General features: G+C 34.4%; 1 protein-coding gene across 1 annotated transcript in view; it reads left to right on the forward strand.

Annotated features, from left to right (window-relative positions):
- The window catches only part of LOC140749247 (uncharacterized protein CG43867), a 444,846-nt gene that overhangs the window by 53,159 nt on the left and 378,862 nt on the right, over window positions 1-12,825 (forward strand). The window lies entirely within an intron of this gene.

Below are 12,825 nucleotides of genomic sequence, written 5' to 3' on the forward strand. Positions count from 1 at the left end.
AGACAAAACTGTTAGTTCATATATAATTGCTGTATTTTTTCGTGCGTTGCATAAACAGCGTTTTTAAGCTTTCATCTTTGTGTCTTAAAATTAAGACAATGTCATAAAATATGTAGATTAAAAGTTAATTAGAAACGTTCATTGTGCATTCGAATTTTAATTTAATTTACGTATTTTTTAGATAATGAAATTATAATTGAAATTGTTCATATTTTTTCTTTTATATTTAAGTTATTGACATTTAAATAGTTACAAAATTTAATTATTCTAAGCTGTTATCGTTTTAATGACGTAGACGTACTAAGTATCCAAGCGTTATTAATTTGATCAGGAATTTGTCCTTTCAAAGTTAAATATGAATTCCTAAGTTTGAATAGAGCATCGCACTTTAAAATTGCCTTCGTTTCAAGGAATTTAATTAATATTAGTTGAACAGTTGGGAATTTGCAAGTCAAAAGTTAAATTTAATTTGCAATTGTTTAGTATCATTGTTTCCGCTTTTATCAATGAAGTAATTAATTCTTTGTTTTATATACATCTATTTTTTTGCTTTTTAAGAACAGTTGTTGTGTTCTGTTCTGAATGGAAGTAAGGCAGACTAACTTTTAGTCTTACACGAGGTGTTCCGATTTAGGTGACTCTATTTGACCCTGTTGATCATGTTATTTGACAATTTCTTCACACTTTCATACTAGACATTATTAAATTTTGATCTTTAAATTTTTTTGCTAAAAGTTAGACTGATTTTTAATAACGGGCGTAAATGGAAATCTATCTGGATTACGTGGTCATTTGTACAAATTAAAAAGCCTTATTATTTTAAGACCTCATCTCTCCATTTTGAACTCTTACTTAATAAACATACGTAATTATTTTTCTGACAAATTTCTCTTATTCATTGCCGGTGCCTTTAATACCTTTACTTTGACCGTCAAATTAAGGGCACATTTTTTCGGTTGGCGGCGATAAATTTTCAAAGCCATTCATTGTAACCCCGAAGCATTAGTTATTAGGGTTGCGTAGTCATATGGCAGGAGACGGAACCTTATGACTGTATGGTGTCTGTTTAAACTTTAAACTCGGTCTGCCCGAACGTCTGTTTGTTTGTTCGTTAGTTTTTCTATCCATCTGGTTGTCTGGTCTGATGGTTTAAAACACATTTTTTAGTTTAATCAATAATTAGCGACATATAAGTTTCCGCACTCATAAAAAGTAGGCTTTTAAGCTATGGGGTGGACAAAAAAAAATGTGTTAAAAAAACGAGTTTCAACAAAATTACTTTAAGATAAGTTATATGTTTGAAAAATTGGATATATTTTGTTACACACCATTTTGGGAGTAGCGACCCAGAAATAGTTTTATTTTTCATATGAATTTTGAGAAATTTCTATGGAATACCAAATAGTAAACGATAGCAAGTCCTTAAAAACAATTTTGGCTGAACCCTTCACTGTGCGCAGTGTAATATTCACTTGGCTTCTATTTATTTTTGTCGGTGTAATATATTTAAAGGGATGTATAATAGAATCCATCAAATAGACTTGTTAGAATGTTGGAAAAACACAAAATGGTAGTATTTAAAATGGATCTCACGATCGTTAGTCTAGTAATTATCTTATTCATAATTTTTGCCAAATATACCTAGTTTAGTTCGTTCAAAACAGTACATAATCGTTTCCTTTTTAGGGTTCCGTACCCAAAAGGGTTAAAACCACCCTATTACTAATTATTACTAAGGCCACCCTATTGCTAAGACTCCGTTGTCTGTCCGTCTGTCACAAGGCTCATCTCTAGAACCGTAATTGATAGACACTTGATTTTTTTAGATAAAATATTCCATCGCCTATCACCACTCTTTACCTGTTTGACAAGTGATCAACAGTGTTTACTTAACTTTTTTTCGCTGTAATATATTAAGTTAGGCTTTTTACAAAATCCGTTCAAATTCACCCGTTTCACAGACTCTCGACTTTGTCGGCGTGAATTTAAAAAGGCAGCCTTAATTACGCTTAGCTGGGATTTAGCGGAAAAATAAATTACACTTCCTTATTGTGCTCCTGAATTGTTTTCGGGCTTTGTCGCTATAATTTGTGTGCTTGAAATAATTCACCATCTTATTGTTTCAATTCTGCGTGTGGTAAAGGGTATTTTGGTTGAATCTTTTGGCTGGGTACGTTTTTTACGTTAAACAATCGAACAATTACATGAGACGGGAGAACATCGACTTCATGTTAGAAAATATATGTAAAAATGTAGGTTTTGTTTTTCACTAGTGGATCGAACCAGAATATAAAAATGTTACTTTACTTTTACTCTTGTATGTCCGGAGATATCACTAGCGAAATTTCCTATACTTTTCAGGAAGATATTAGCAACATTGATTGTAACCATTCGCTGTACTACGATGCATCAATGAACCCGATATTAGTGAAACCACTATTATTAAACATCAATGAACCCGATATTAGTGAAACCACAGATTAATAGATAGTTACTACGTGTAAAACCACAATTCTCAAAATTGTGAAACAAATTTAAAGGTGGTAGAACCTTTTGTGGTTCGACTCCGGCGGCACCACCGCCACACCTATTTCTACCTAATAACAGCAGTGTTAGGCGCTGCTGTGTTCCGGTTTGAAGGGTGTGGTAAGGGAGACAGACTTTTCCGAGGCGTTCCAGCTTAGTCCTCAGGGGTAGCGGCGCATCTGTGGCCGACCTCAGGTAGGAATATCTAATCCTATCTGGGGTTGATTACAGATGTCCATGGGCGGCAGCCACTTACCATCAGGTGGACTGCATGCTCGTCTGCTACTCTTATATTATAAAAAAAAAAAAAAAAGCTCAGCTGAGCGTCGGTCAGCAACTTGAGTGAAGGTTCTTGATCTAGATAACTAGCCGGCTAGAAACACTCATTTATCATAAAGTACTGCTTAATAGCTAGTCTCGCAGTTTGAGCAGATTTTGAAATTATTTTGAGCAAAAAATCTTTTGTGTACACATGGAGCTATAAAATGCTTATGGTTATTACTTATAGAATATGCTAAATACATATAGGATAGTCATATAGCTTACAAGTGCATTGCTCCTCCTAAGAATGGCTAGTGCTGTTTATAAGAGTAAACACATTGTTCAAACTAGAACACAGTTTTTCAAGTCCGCGTTACATTCCATATAATCCCATTAGTACATATGTTATCTTGTAAGCGACTATTATTGAATTCTTCGATATGTCTGTACAATACAAATGGATTCCATTTCACATAACTGTAAAGAAATAGTGATTAAAGTGATCTTGTGGAAGAAATGTGTATAGAAAGTGTTTGTCGATACGCATGACATTTTCCATCTCATATTACATGTGTCAGTTTTCACTTCTTCTGTACTTAGTGTATCTACCTACACTGTAAATGAACCGCATCTATGTAAGTAAAATACTTTGTCATTGACCCATTATTTTTTAGTCATCAATACATTACTGTTCCACTGATTAATTAGAAGTGCATAGGATCGAACCTCGGAACCCTCGATTAAGAGGCTGAGTTGTAACCACTAAGCTATCACTGTATTTTTTTTAATCTGGTAATTATGTCAATTGTTTTTCTTTGCCCTTGAATCATGTGATAATCGTTTTTAATAGGTACATAACATTGAAAAATCGTAGGTGCCTGATATTCTTGGATCACTAACATCAAAAGCCAAATAATACCTGAAAGAGTCAGATATTGAAGAATATCTTAAATACTTCACTATCTTATCTTAAAATCTTAAATATTAAGTATTTAAAATACTCAAGTTTTAATGTAGCAATGTTTAAGTTCGTTTGAAATGGAAATGTTCATGAAAAAGCACTAGCTCTCTAGTTCAAAAGCCAAGGACCGTTCCCGACGTGTTTACATGACTTACGAATAGAGATATATGACGAAACCGCAGAACTATACAACACCTAATCAGTTATCCCAACTTCTTAATTAAACCAAGAAAATGTCATTGTGGGGTTTACAAAAGCATCTTACTATGTAAAGCACGTGTTGTTGCATTTTACTTAGTAAAGCAAGTATGTTGTTTGTGTGCTAATAATTTATTTGTAGTTTGTCGATGGTAGGAATGGCTCATTGAGTCAGCGTTGGTCATTTTGTGGCTGTATACAATTGTTTCGTTTAGCGTCATACATGGTTTCCCTAATTATATCAATTGTAATATTACCATTATTATAATTAGGAAACCCAAACCATATATATGGAACAGTTAATTATTGATGGATATTTTAAATCCTGCAAATTTCTACTCATATACAATCCCCATATCCCAAATATTAAGTATTACAACATTACGTATTTAAGATATTTAATTAATGTAGTAATGTTTAACGTTCCTTTGAAATGGAGATGTTCATGAAAAACCACTAGCTCTTTAGTGCAAGATCCAAGGACAATTCCCGACGTGTTTATATGACTTACAACTAGAGATATCTGACGAAACCGCAGATTTATACAACACCTAATCAGTTACTTACTCCAACTTCTTAATTAAACCAAGAAAATGAAAGTATGTAGGGGTTTGCAAAAGTAAACATGTTACTAAGTAAAGCATGTGTTGTTTTTGTATGCTTAACTTGTAGTTTGTCGATGGCATGTGTTGTTTTTGTATGTCGATTTGCTCCCCCCGAACAGGTGGACCGACGACCTGAAGAAGATGGCGGGAAACCGCTGGATTCAAAGGGCACGGGACCGGTTGGAGTGGCGCCAATTAGGGTAGGCCTTTTTTTTGTTTACGAGGGGGAAACCTTCAAAAGGTACCCGGCGCCGTGGGAGCGACGCAGGGTTATGTGGGATTTTTACCGCACTAAAACCCCCCCGGTGGCCGTCCTCGGCGTTGCATAGAGGGCTCCGGGATCTCCAAAGTAACGCAACCGGAGTCCTCTTAGCGCGTTGCCTTGTCACACACATACCGCCGTCTTTCCCGGGGTAGGTTTTAGGGTAGGCCTATGTTGCCGCAGTGGACCTCAAAAGGCTGATGGATGGATTGTCGACGGCACGAATGGCACATTGAGTCAGCGTTGGCCTTTGATGTACAGTATGATTACACCTTAGTGCGATTGATAGGGTTCTTTCATTCTTTCGTTTGTTATATTTTTGACTCTTGAATTTTTATGTGTTAATTCACTCTGTGTTATTTTAGTTTGAAAAAAACAGAAACTATAATATTTTGTGATAGTAATGTCTAGTAATTACTCTCATCTCTCGGTTCTTACACAACCATTGCCGAAAATAAAAGGCATTCCAGAAGTAATGGATTTAAAAATGCTAAATCCTACAACATGAACAGACAAATAATTAATAACCTACTAATTATAGAACACTAATTTAAAAGAGTAACAATTTTAAGTAATCAGAATAAAACGGTTTGATCACACATAACATGCTCGAGTATGTATACTCGTATACCTGACCATTAAGTGTTGTAGATGACGCGAATGGCTCGTTGGGCAAGTGTTGGCTATTTTGTTCGAATGGTTTTAATCAAGAGTCCTTTCATCGCTACGCTTGTTCAACTTTTAACACCGGCGCTTTCCACGATTCACTTAGTTTTCCCAATGTGCTTTCCATTTGAAAAAATAAATGTTTAATGTAAACAGTATTCAAAGAAAAAATAAAACTCTATCAAGTTTTGTCATTTACTATCCCTTACGGTTTTCCCAGAGAGCCATTTGGCTTATTTTGTTCCAAGAACTACAGGTACAGGTTATTCAGGATATAATTATTTCGTAATGTCATCTACATTCCTTCTAATTCTTCTATTAGTACCTTTCAAATATTTATAACAGAAAGGTTAAGGCCGATCGGCTTATCTTAAAAAAAGCGGAGCCGAGACTTCTAAATTACAAACATACTCTTAAATTTTATTAAATGTGTAGATAAATTAAACTGGTAAAAGATAAAACATAGTCTAGATGTGTTCACGAAACTTTGAGCATGTACACTCGTAACGACTACCATTAAGTGTTTTTGTCGATGACACGAATGGCTCGTTGAGCAAATCGTTAGCTCTTTCGCGTAAATGGCTTTAATCAAGCGCTTTCAGCACTGCGTCTCATATTACGTTGAATGAATTTGTTAATATAACTTTTAATAAAACGGCTGCTATTTTTAAAATGTGGCATAATACTCTCTATATTGGATTAAACATTTAAATTAATAAACCAAATAGTACTATGGTTGTGCGTATGATGGACACACATATAGATAAAAAAAAACTTATATAAAATATAATGATAAATTTGAACTAAGGGCGTAGAGAATATCAAGCTATTAGTGATATTATTACTGCAATAATTATAGTACTCATAATACGAGTAAATACAAAATTTTAAAATATTTTTGTTAGGACTCAGAAAGCTGCTGTGGTCCTTAGAAATTTGGTTGTGGCTTATTTAGCTATTTACAACTTAAAATTCTAAATTATTTTTGTTTTATTATTTTTCGTATGATAAATATATTCACCACCTTAATCCAGTTCTACTATTAAGCCCTAAAACCATCGCCAAAGATGACATGAATGGCTCATTGTCAACGCTTCAAGTGAATGGCTTTAATCAACTCGGTCTCACTTCTACTTTTTATATCACTCTGAATACGGCATGATGATGGACAAATTGTGCTTTTCTTATATGTATACTTTTATTATGAGACATATCGCGAAAATAAAATCTTGTATAGACTAACGGGATTGCTTACAACTTGTCAATTAGTTTTTAAATGTAGTCTACTAAAAGTAGTCTATTACGAAAAGTTAAAATATTTTATTCAAAGTCGAATAGAGTATTCTTTACATAATTATTTTGGCCCGTTAATATACGACCACTTCGGAAGGTGTTATGGAGACGTTTTTTCTCCTTTAAAATTGGAAAAAAACATTTTCATTCTTTACTATGATATCACCATGTCATTCATCAAACTATTAGCCGCGTAATACCTTTGTCAGAAGGCAGTGATAGCCTAGGATAAGAAACTCGGCCTCGCGATCGAGGGGTTCGAGGTTCAAATCCTAGGCACGCACTCTATTTTTCAAAACTATGTGCGTATTACACTTAATTATCACTTTGCTAAACGGTGAAGGAAAACATCGTGAGGAAACCTGCATACCTGAAAGATTTATAAAAAAAAATCTCAAAGGTATATGAAGTCTACCAATACACACTTGGCCAGCGCGGTGGACTATGGTCTAATCCTTCTCATTGTGAGAGGAGATCCGTGCCCAACAGTGGCACAGTAATGGGTTGAAGTTGATGATGATGATGAATACCTTTGTCGATTGGGCAATATACGCGCTTGAACTATTGCATAACAGTACTTACCATAATACCCACTACCAAGTAACTAGAATCCTGTTATTAATGTAGTTGCTCTAATACTCGCTAATACAAATTAATGTGTCGATCTACCGCTACAGTAATCATTATCGATGCTGCATCTTATACGACAGACTCGCTTGATATATTGTGCTTGATTATGGATTGGGTGCGTTTATACAGATGTCGGTCTTTTAAAATTATGATCATGTTATTATAAGGTTCCCTTTTAAAAAAATGAGGGTTGTAGTTCATCGTCTATCACGTTGGCCAAATGCGTATTGATAAATTGTTCACAGTTTCCAGAACTTCTTCCAGACTTATGCTTCATCACGACATTTTCTCTACTCTTAAATCGGATATTGTTATAATATGATCTTTCTTAAATTATACGTGCCTCGGATTTATACGCCAGGCGTCTAACCATCCAGGTAAAAATATAAAATTCACATCAGTATCACTGTTTCGTGTTAAAACACAATTTCATAATTTCTATGTTTTTGTATGAGATTTGCAAATCATTGGTTATAAAACGTGGTTTTTATATTTAAAGTCAATTTCAGTTATTCAGTGTCCAGCAATCACCATTTACTATCACATGTGGACTACTTGGTTCTTACTTTACAAATCAATCCGCCACTCATTATTTTAGGGTCACTGCATCTTAATTCGTCCCTAAACATGACCAACGTTCACTTCCACTAAGTGAGCGACTAAATACACATTTTTCTTCGACATCAATCAAGGATATGACGTCAAACTTCCCGGAAGCCCTCCGGGCGGCCCTAAACGTTCGGCCCTACGGGGTCACTAATGCCCTTGAAGCACATTACCAACCTTTCGGCAGGAAGTTAATAGCTCCTCGAAAGGGACAAATGGTTGGTGTAGATCAAAGGACTTTTTCGCAAATACAAAATATGGGATACGGCATACTGCGTCGGGCCAAATGACCCGTAAAGATTGGCCCGCTCTTTGTTGCGACAAATTTGAATGACACTATGTCGAAAACTAAAATGGCGGGTAAATATTTCCTTTTTCATGTGATTGATCACACGGGTTTTTTATAAAATAGTTTTCCCTGCGACTAAGTATGTGTAGTTGTGAATCTACACTAATATTATAAAGAGGAAAACTTTGTTTGGTTGTAATGAATAGGCTCAAAAACTACTGGACCGATTTTAAAAATTCTATCACCATTCGAAATCATTATCCACGAGTAACATAGGCTATATTTTATATGAAATATATTTGATAAATAGATTTTGAGGCGGTACAAAGTTTGCTGGGTCAGCTAGTATTTGATATTTTTCTTCTTCTTTGGTGTCTCTCTTCTTGGTGTTTCTCTTCTTTGGTGTCTCTCCAACTAGGGAAGGTCAGCATTGAAAGGTTGATATTGTAATAGGTAGTAATTGATAAAATTGTTCTACCATGACTCTTTAATGCCGCGTGTTTTCAATTTTTCTTTTTGTCGTGTACTACTCGTATATACAACATTGGTTACTATATCAACGCTGGTTGTAATGACTGCAATGTTATTCAACCCTATACCCTTATGATGTTACTAGCTGACCCGGCAAACTTTGTACCGGCTCAAAATCTATTTATCAAATATATTTCTAATAAAATATAGCCTTTGTTGTTCGTGGATAATGTAGCTTTCTAATGGTGAAAGAATTTTTAAAAATAGGTCCAGTAGTTTTTGAGCCTATTCATTAAAACCAAACAAACAAACAAAGTTTTCCTCTTTATAATATTAGTGTAGATAACTAATGAACCAGTTAAATATAGGCTTAATAGACAAGAGAAGCTTAATTCGAGCCTCTATACAAGTGTTTGCTGGCGACACGATGCCACACTCAGTATAAGGTCAATAGTGGCGTTTTAGTCGAGTCGGCCATTAGTGTAGTTTGAAGTAATACTCCTTTAGGCGTATTAGGCGAAAGATGTCTTGACTAATGGGCTAGTTAAATATGGGCATAACAAACAAGAGAAGCTTAACTCGAGCCTCTATACCAGTGTTTGCTGGCGACACGATGCCACACTCAGTATAAGGTCAATAGTGGCGTTTTAGTCGTGTCGGCCATTAGTGTACTTTGAAGTAATACCTACATCTTTGGACGTACTAGAGTAAAGATGTTTAACTAAATTTCTTGGTAAATAAGGCCAGAGGTCTCATGAGTGTCTTTGAATACTGTGTATAAATCGTCAGAAAATATTGCTAGTTTTTTATGTAATATATGTATACTAATTACATTACTTATTTTTTTGATATTCCACTGTATTTATCACGATGTAAATAAGTAGGAATTGTGTCTATTACCTTCTTTAATTGTTTAAGTTCATGTCATTAAATGTTTTCCCAACAATATTAGAATTTATTCGGTGAAAACTAGTCTTTAATTCTAAGCGCTAAGTCTACATCTTGTACTCTTGCCAATAGTCGGATACCCTTTATTTTTTACAGCCCGTATGGTTTGGACGGCCAAATAACTTGTAAGCCGAGTTTGACGGAGACCCGGGTCTATAACGGGTTATTTCGCACGAAGGGAAACATTCTTGCTGGGCCCTATGCATAGGCTTTAGTTATTTGTAGGGAATTTTGTAGGGATTCAGGTTTAATTTAAATATATGATATAGGTACCAGTTTTGTCGGACCCCTCTACATTTTTTGCTCATATTTTATTGTGAGATTTGACGTTTTAGTGTTTGTGTCAAATATTCCTGTTCCTTTTTATTTTTTTATTAATATTGGGAGCAATACGAACTGTATGCTTAGTATAGGTACATAGTTAAATTACGTAAGCATAAAACGTTGTATTGAGTGTCAAATATATTGTAACTATTATTTACAAATCGTTTTTTAATTTTTTATTTTTAGTACCTATAAAAATCTGCAAATTGTACTAATTAGTAGTAATCTTAATTCCTTTTGCAGTAATTTTATTTCGTCTTTTATGAATAAAATGATATAAACATACAATCAAAACATTTCATTAAAAGTAGATCCTTTATATAATCATTTTTGAACTTCATTAACCTAACACGTACGATTTTTTTTTATAAAAAAGAATTTTCAACTCTCGATTTTTAGCAAAACGTTTATGTAAAACTTCGAAGATACAATTTTATTGTATACGTAACGTATCAACTTCCCCCAAACACCCTTATGTTGAAACCGCGTACGTGCCGACACAGAACGTGTTATAGCTGAAGTTTGTTATGGGCTCGGAATAATTAAAATATTGTTCTAGTGCTCTTCACCAACCTAACGACTTCGTGGAACATTAGCTTTGGATTTGGTCTAAGATGAAAGGTGAAAATTACAAAAAATGTTTGTTCAGTATTGCTGTCTTCTTTTAGGTAAATAGATTAATAAAAGATATCCATCTTATTTCTAAGAATCAGTAATGAATTTGTGACCGATTTCGGGAACGAGATAAAAGATCTCATTCTTGGCCGGCGAACACGGCTCCCGGTACGATTCTTGGCCGGGCTAATGCCTAAATAATAAGTATATTGTTTGTTCTGATTCTAGACTATTAAATAGTATAGTTATTTCAACTCATTACTTAATCGTTAAGAATCTAGTTTTTTTTCTAATCTTTGAAATATTGTTTTCACAACGACAAACACGTTGTTGCTTTTAAGGATTAAGTTGAAATGCCCCGCACAGTCAACCTTAAATTATATAAGGGTGGTACAACAGTCTGCATAACACAAACCCCTCATTTCATTACTAGCTAAGTCTAAACATGCCCCGCACTGGAATCGTGGCTTAACTACTGCCTTGGGAGTGATGTCGCGAGTTCATTTTAACTAATGACTCGCTGTCAGTACACGCGAGTCTATTTCCAACAGTGTTGTTGATATTGCACTAAGTAGGTATCAACAACAACAACATACCTGCTATCTTGTAAAGCAGAGACAGCCCATAAACTTCGCATCTCAATTGAGGGATGCAAGGTAGAAATCCCAGACCCACCGCTGAACTTTCAAAGATTTGTGCGTACTATAAATTACCATTTGCTTTACCGGGAAAGAAAATATCATGAAATCCGCATACTTACCTGAGATACTTAAAAAATGTTCTCAAAGGTATGTAAAGTTTACCAACGGCCTATCTGCGTCTTTCTATAGCTCTAGCAGACTTGTCCTAGTTTGATTGTTGCATCTAGCATCCGAAATGCAGCTAAATCGTCGGTACTAAAAGTACCGTATATGCTGCCCTGAAAAATTATTGTCGCCTTGAAAAAAAAACTTATACATTCTGAGTAAATCTTCATGAGTTTCCTCACGATGATTTTATCAAGCAGATATCTTTAGATTTAAGATTTCTCTTGTGTGTCTGGGTTTTTCTGTATTTGTTTTTTATCTGTGTACTTATAACTTAGGAAATCTTAGCGTATACCGAATACGGAAATGTATTTAGTATTCAAATTTTGTAATTTTATTAAATTGGTTTCTGAAAAAACAGATTTTTTGTGCTTTGTTCGGTAAATATTTCGACCATCAATTTGTCTATTCAGCGTCATTCGTGGCACGTCCGTCCATCTAATTGATGACAATTGGTAGCCATGAATTCCGCACCGCGTGTTATTTCAGCGGACAATAAATCCTCTGTTTTGGACATCGTCATTTCGTTAAATTCAAACATAAATCCCTAAAATGCATTCAACATAACTTTTATACAAAGCGTTTACTATACAATCATATAATACGATATAAGTTTCAAAGATTTCAAAGATTTATTGAACATAAAAACATTAATGCACAAATTGTTCGTAAACGACTGCTATAGTTAAAAACTGTGACGCAGCCATTTACGCCCACCTCTGGACAATGAGAAAGTATGTTCTGTTTACTGAACTATTACAATTTTCTTTTACAACAAATGCATAATAACTATAAATACCTAATTACAAATACATTTATTAAGTTACTTAATTATACATACATAGTGTATAAGTGTTTTATACACTATATTGTAGTAGCGTTGTTTTTGGTTAGTCGATAAATTTAATTTCACAGTCGTAATCGTTTATTTATATAAAATAAATTTAAATTTGTAATTACGTGAATATGATACCTTATCTGACCTTTCAATGTGAAGTCTACATCTAAGGCTGCTAAAACAATTTATTTTAATATTACTTTGGGCTCATGTATTATCATATTTTCGCCGTTTAATTTAGTTAATGAAGCAAAAAATACGTATTTTTAAATAAAGTATGATAAAATGACATCTAATAATACTGACGCTATAGCTTCAGACCAAGAGTAATATTACGCCTCGCTGCTACTCTAATTTACTGTAATTGTAGAAATAGCGTGTATAAGTTAGGACATTTCAGCGATACGGAGCCAGTCCTTTGTCCTGACGAATGCCTGATAGAAGCGGTCTTGACTGACAATAGTGTAAAACCCTGTGATTTACATGCAAATAATTGTAACAGATTGGGAGCCGCGGGCCGTTTTGC

The sequence above is a fragment of the Epargyreus clarus genome, unplaced genomic scaffold (genome assembly GCF_041222505.1).
Source record: "Epargyreus clarus isolate Ecla_fem2 unplaced genomic scaffold, WU_Ecla_fem_2.2 ptg000001l, whole genome shotgun sequence".
In the NCBI taxonomy this organism is placed as follows: domain Eukaryota; kingdom Metazoa; phylum Arthropoda; class Insecta; order Lepidoptera; family Hesperiidae; genus Epargyreus; species Epargyreus clarus.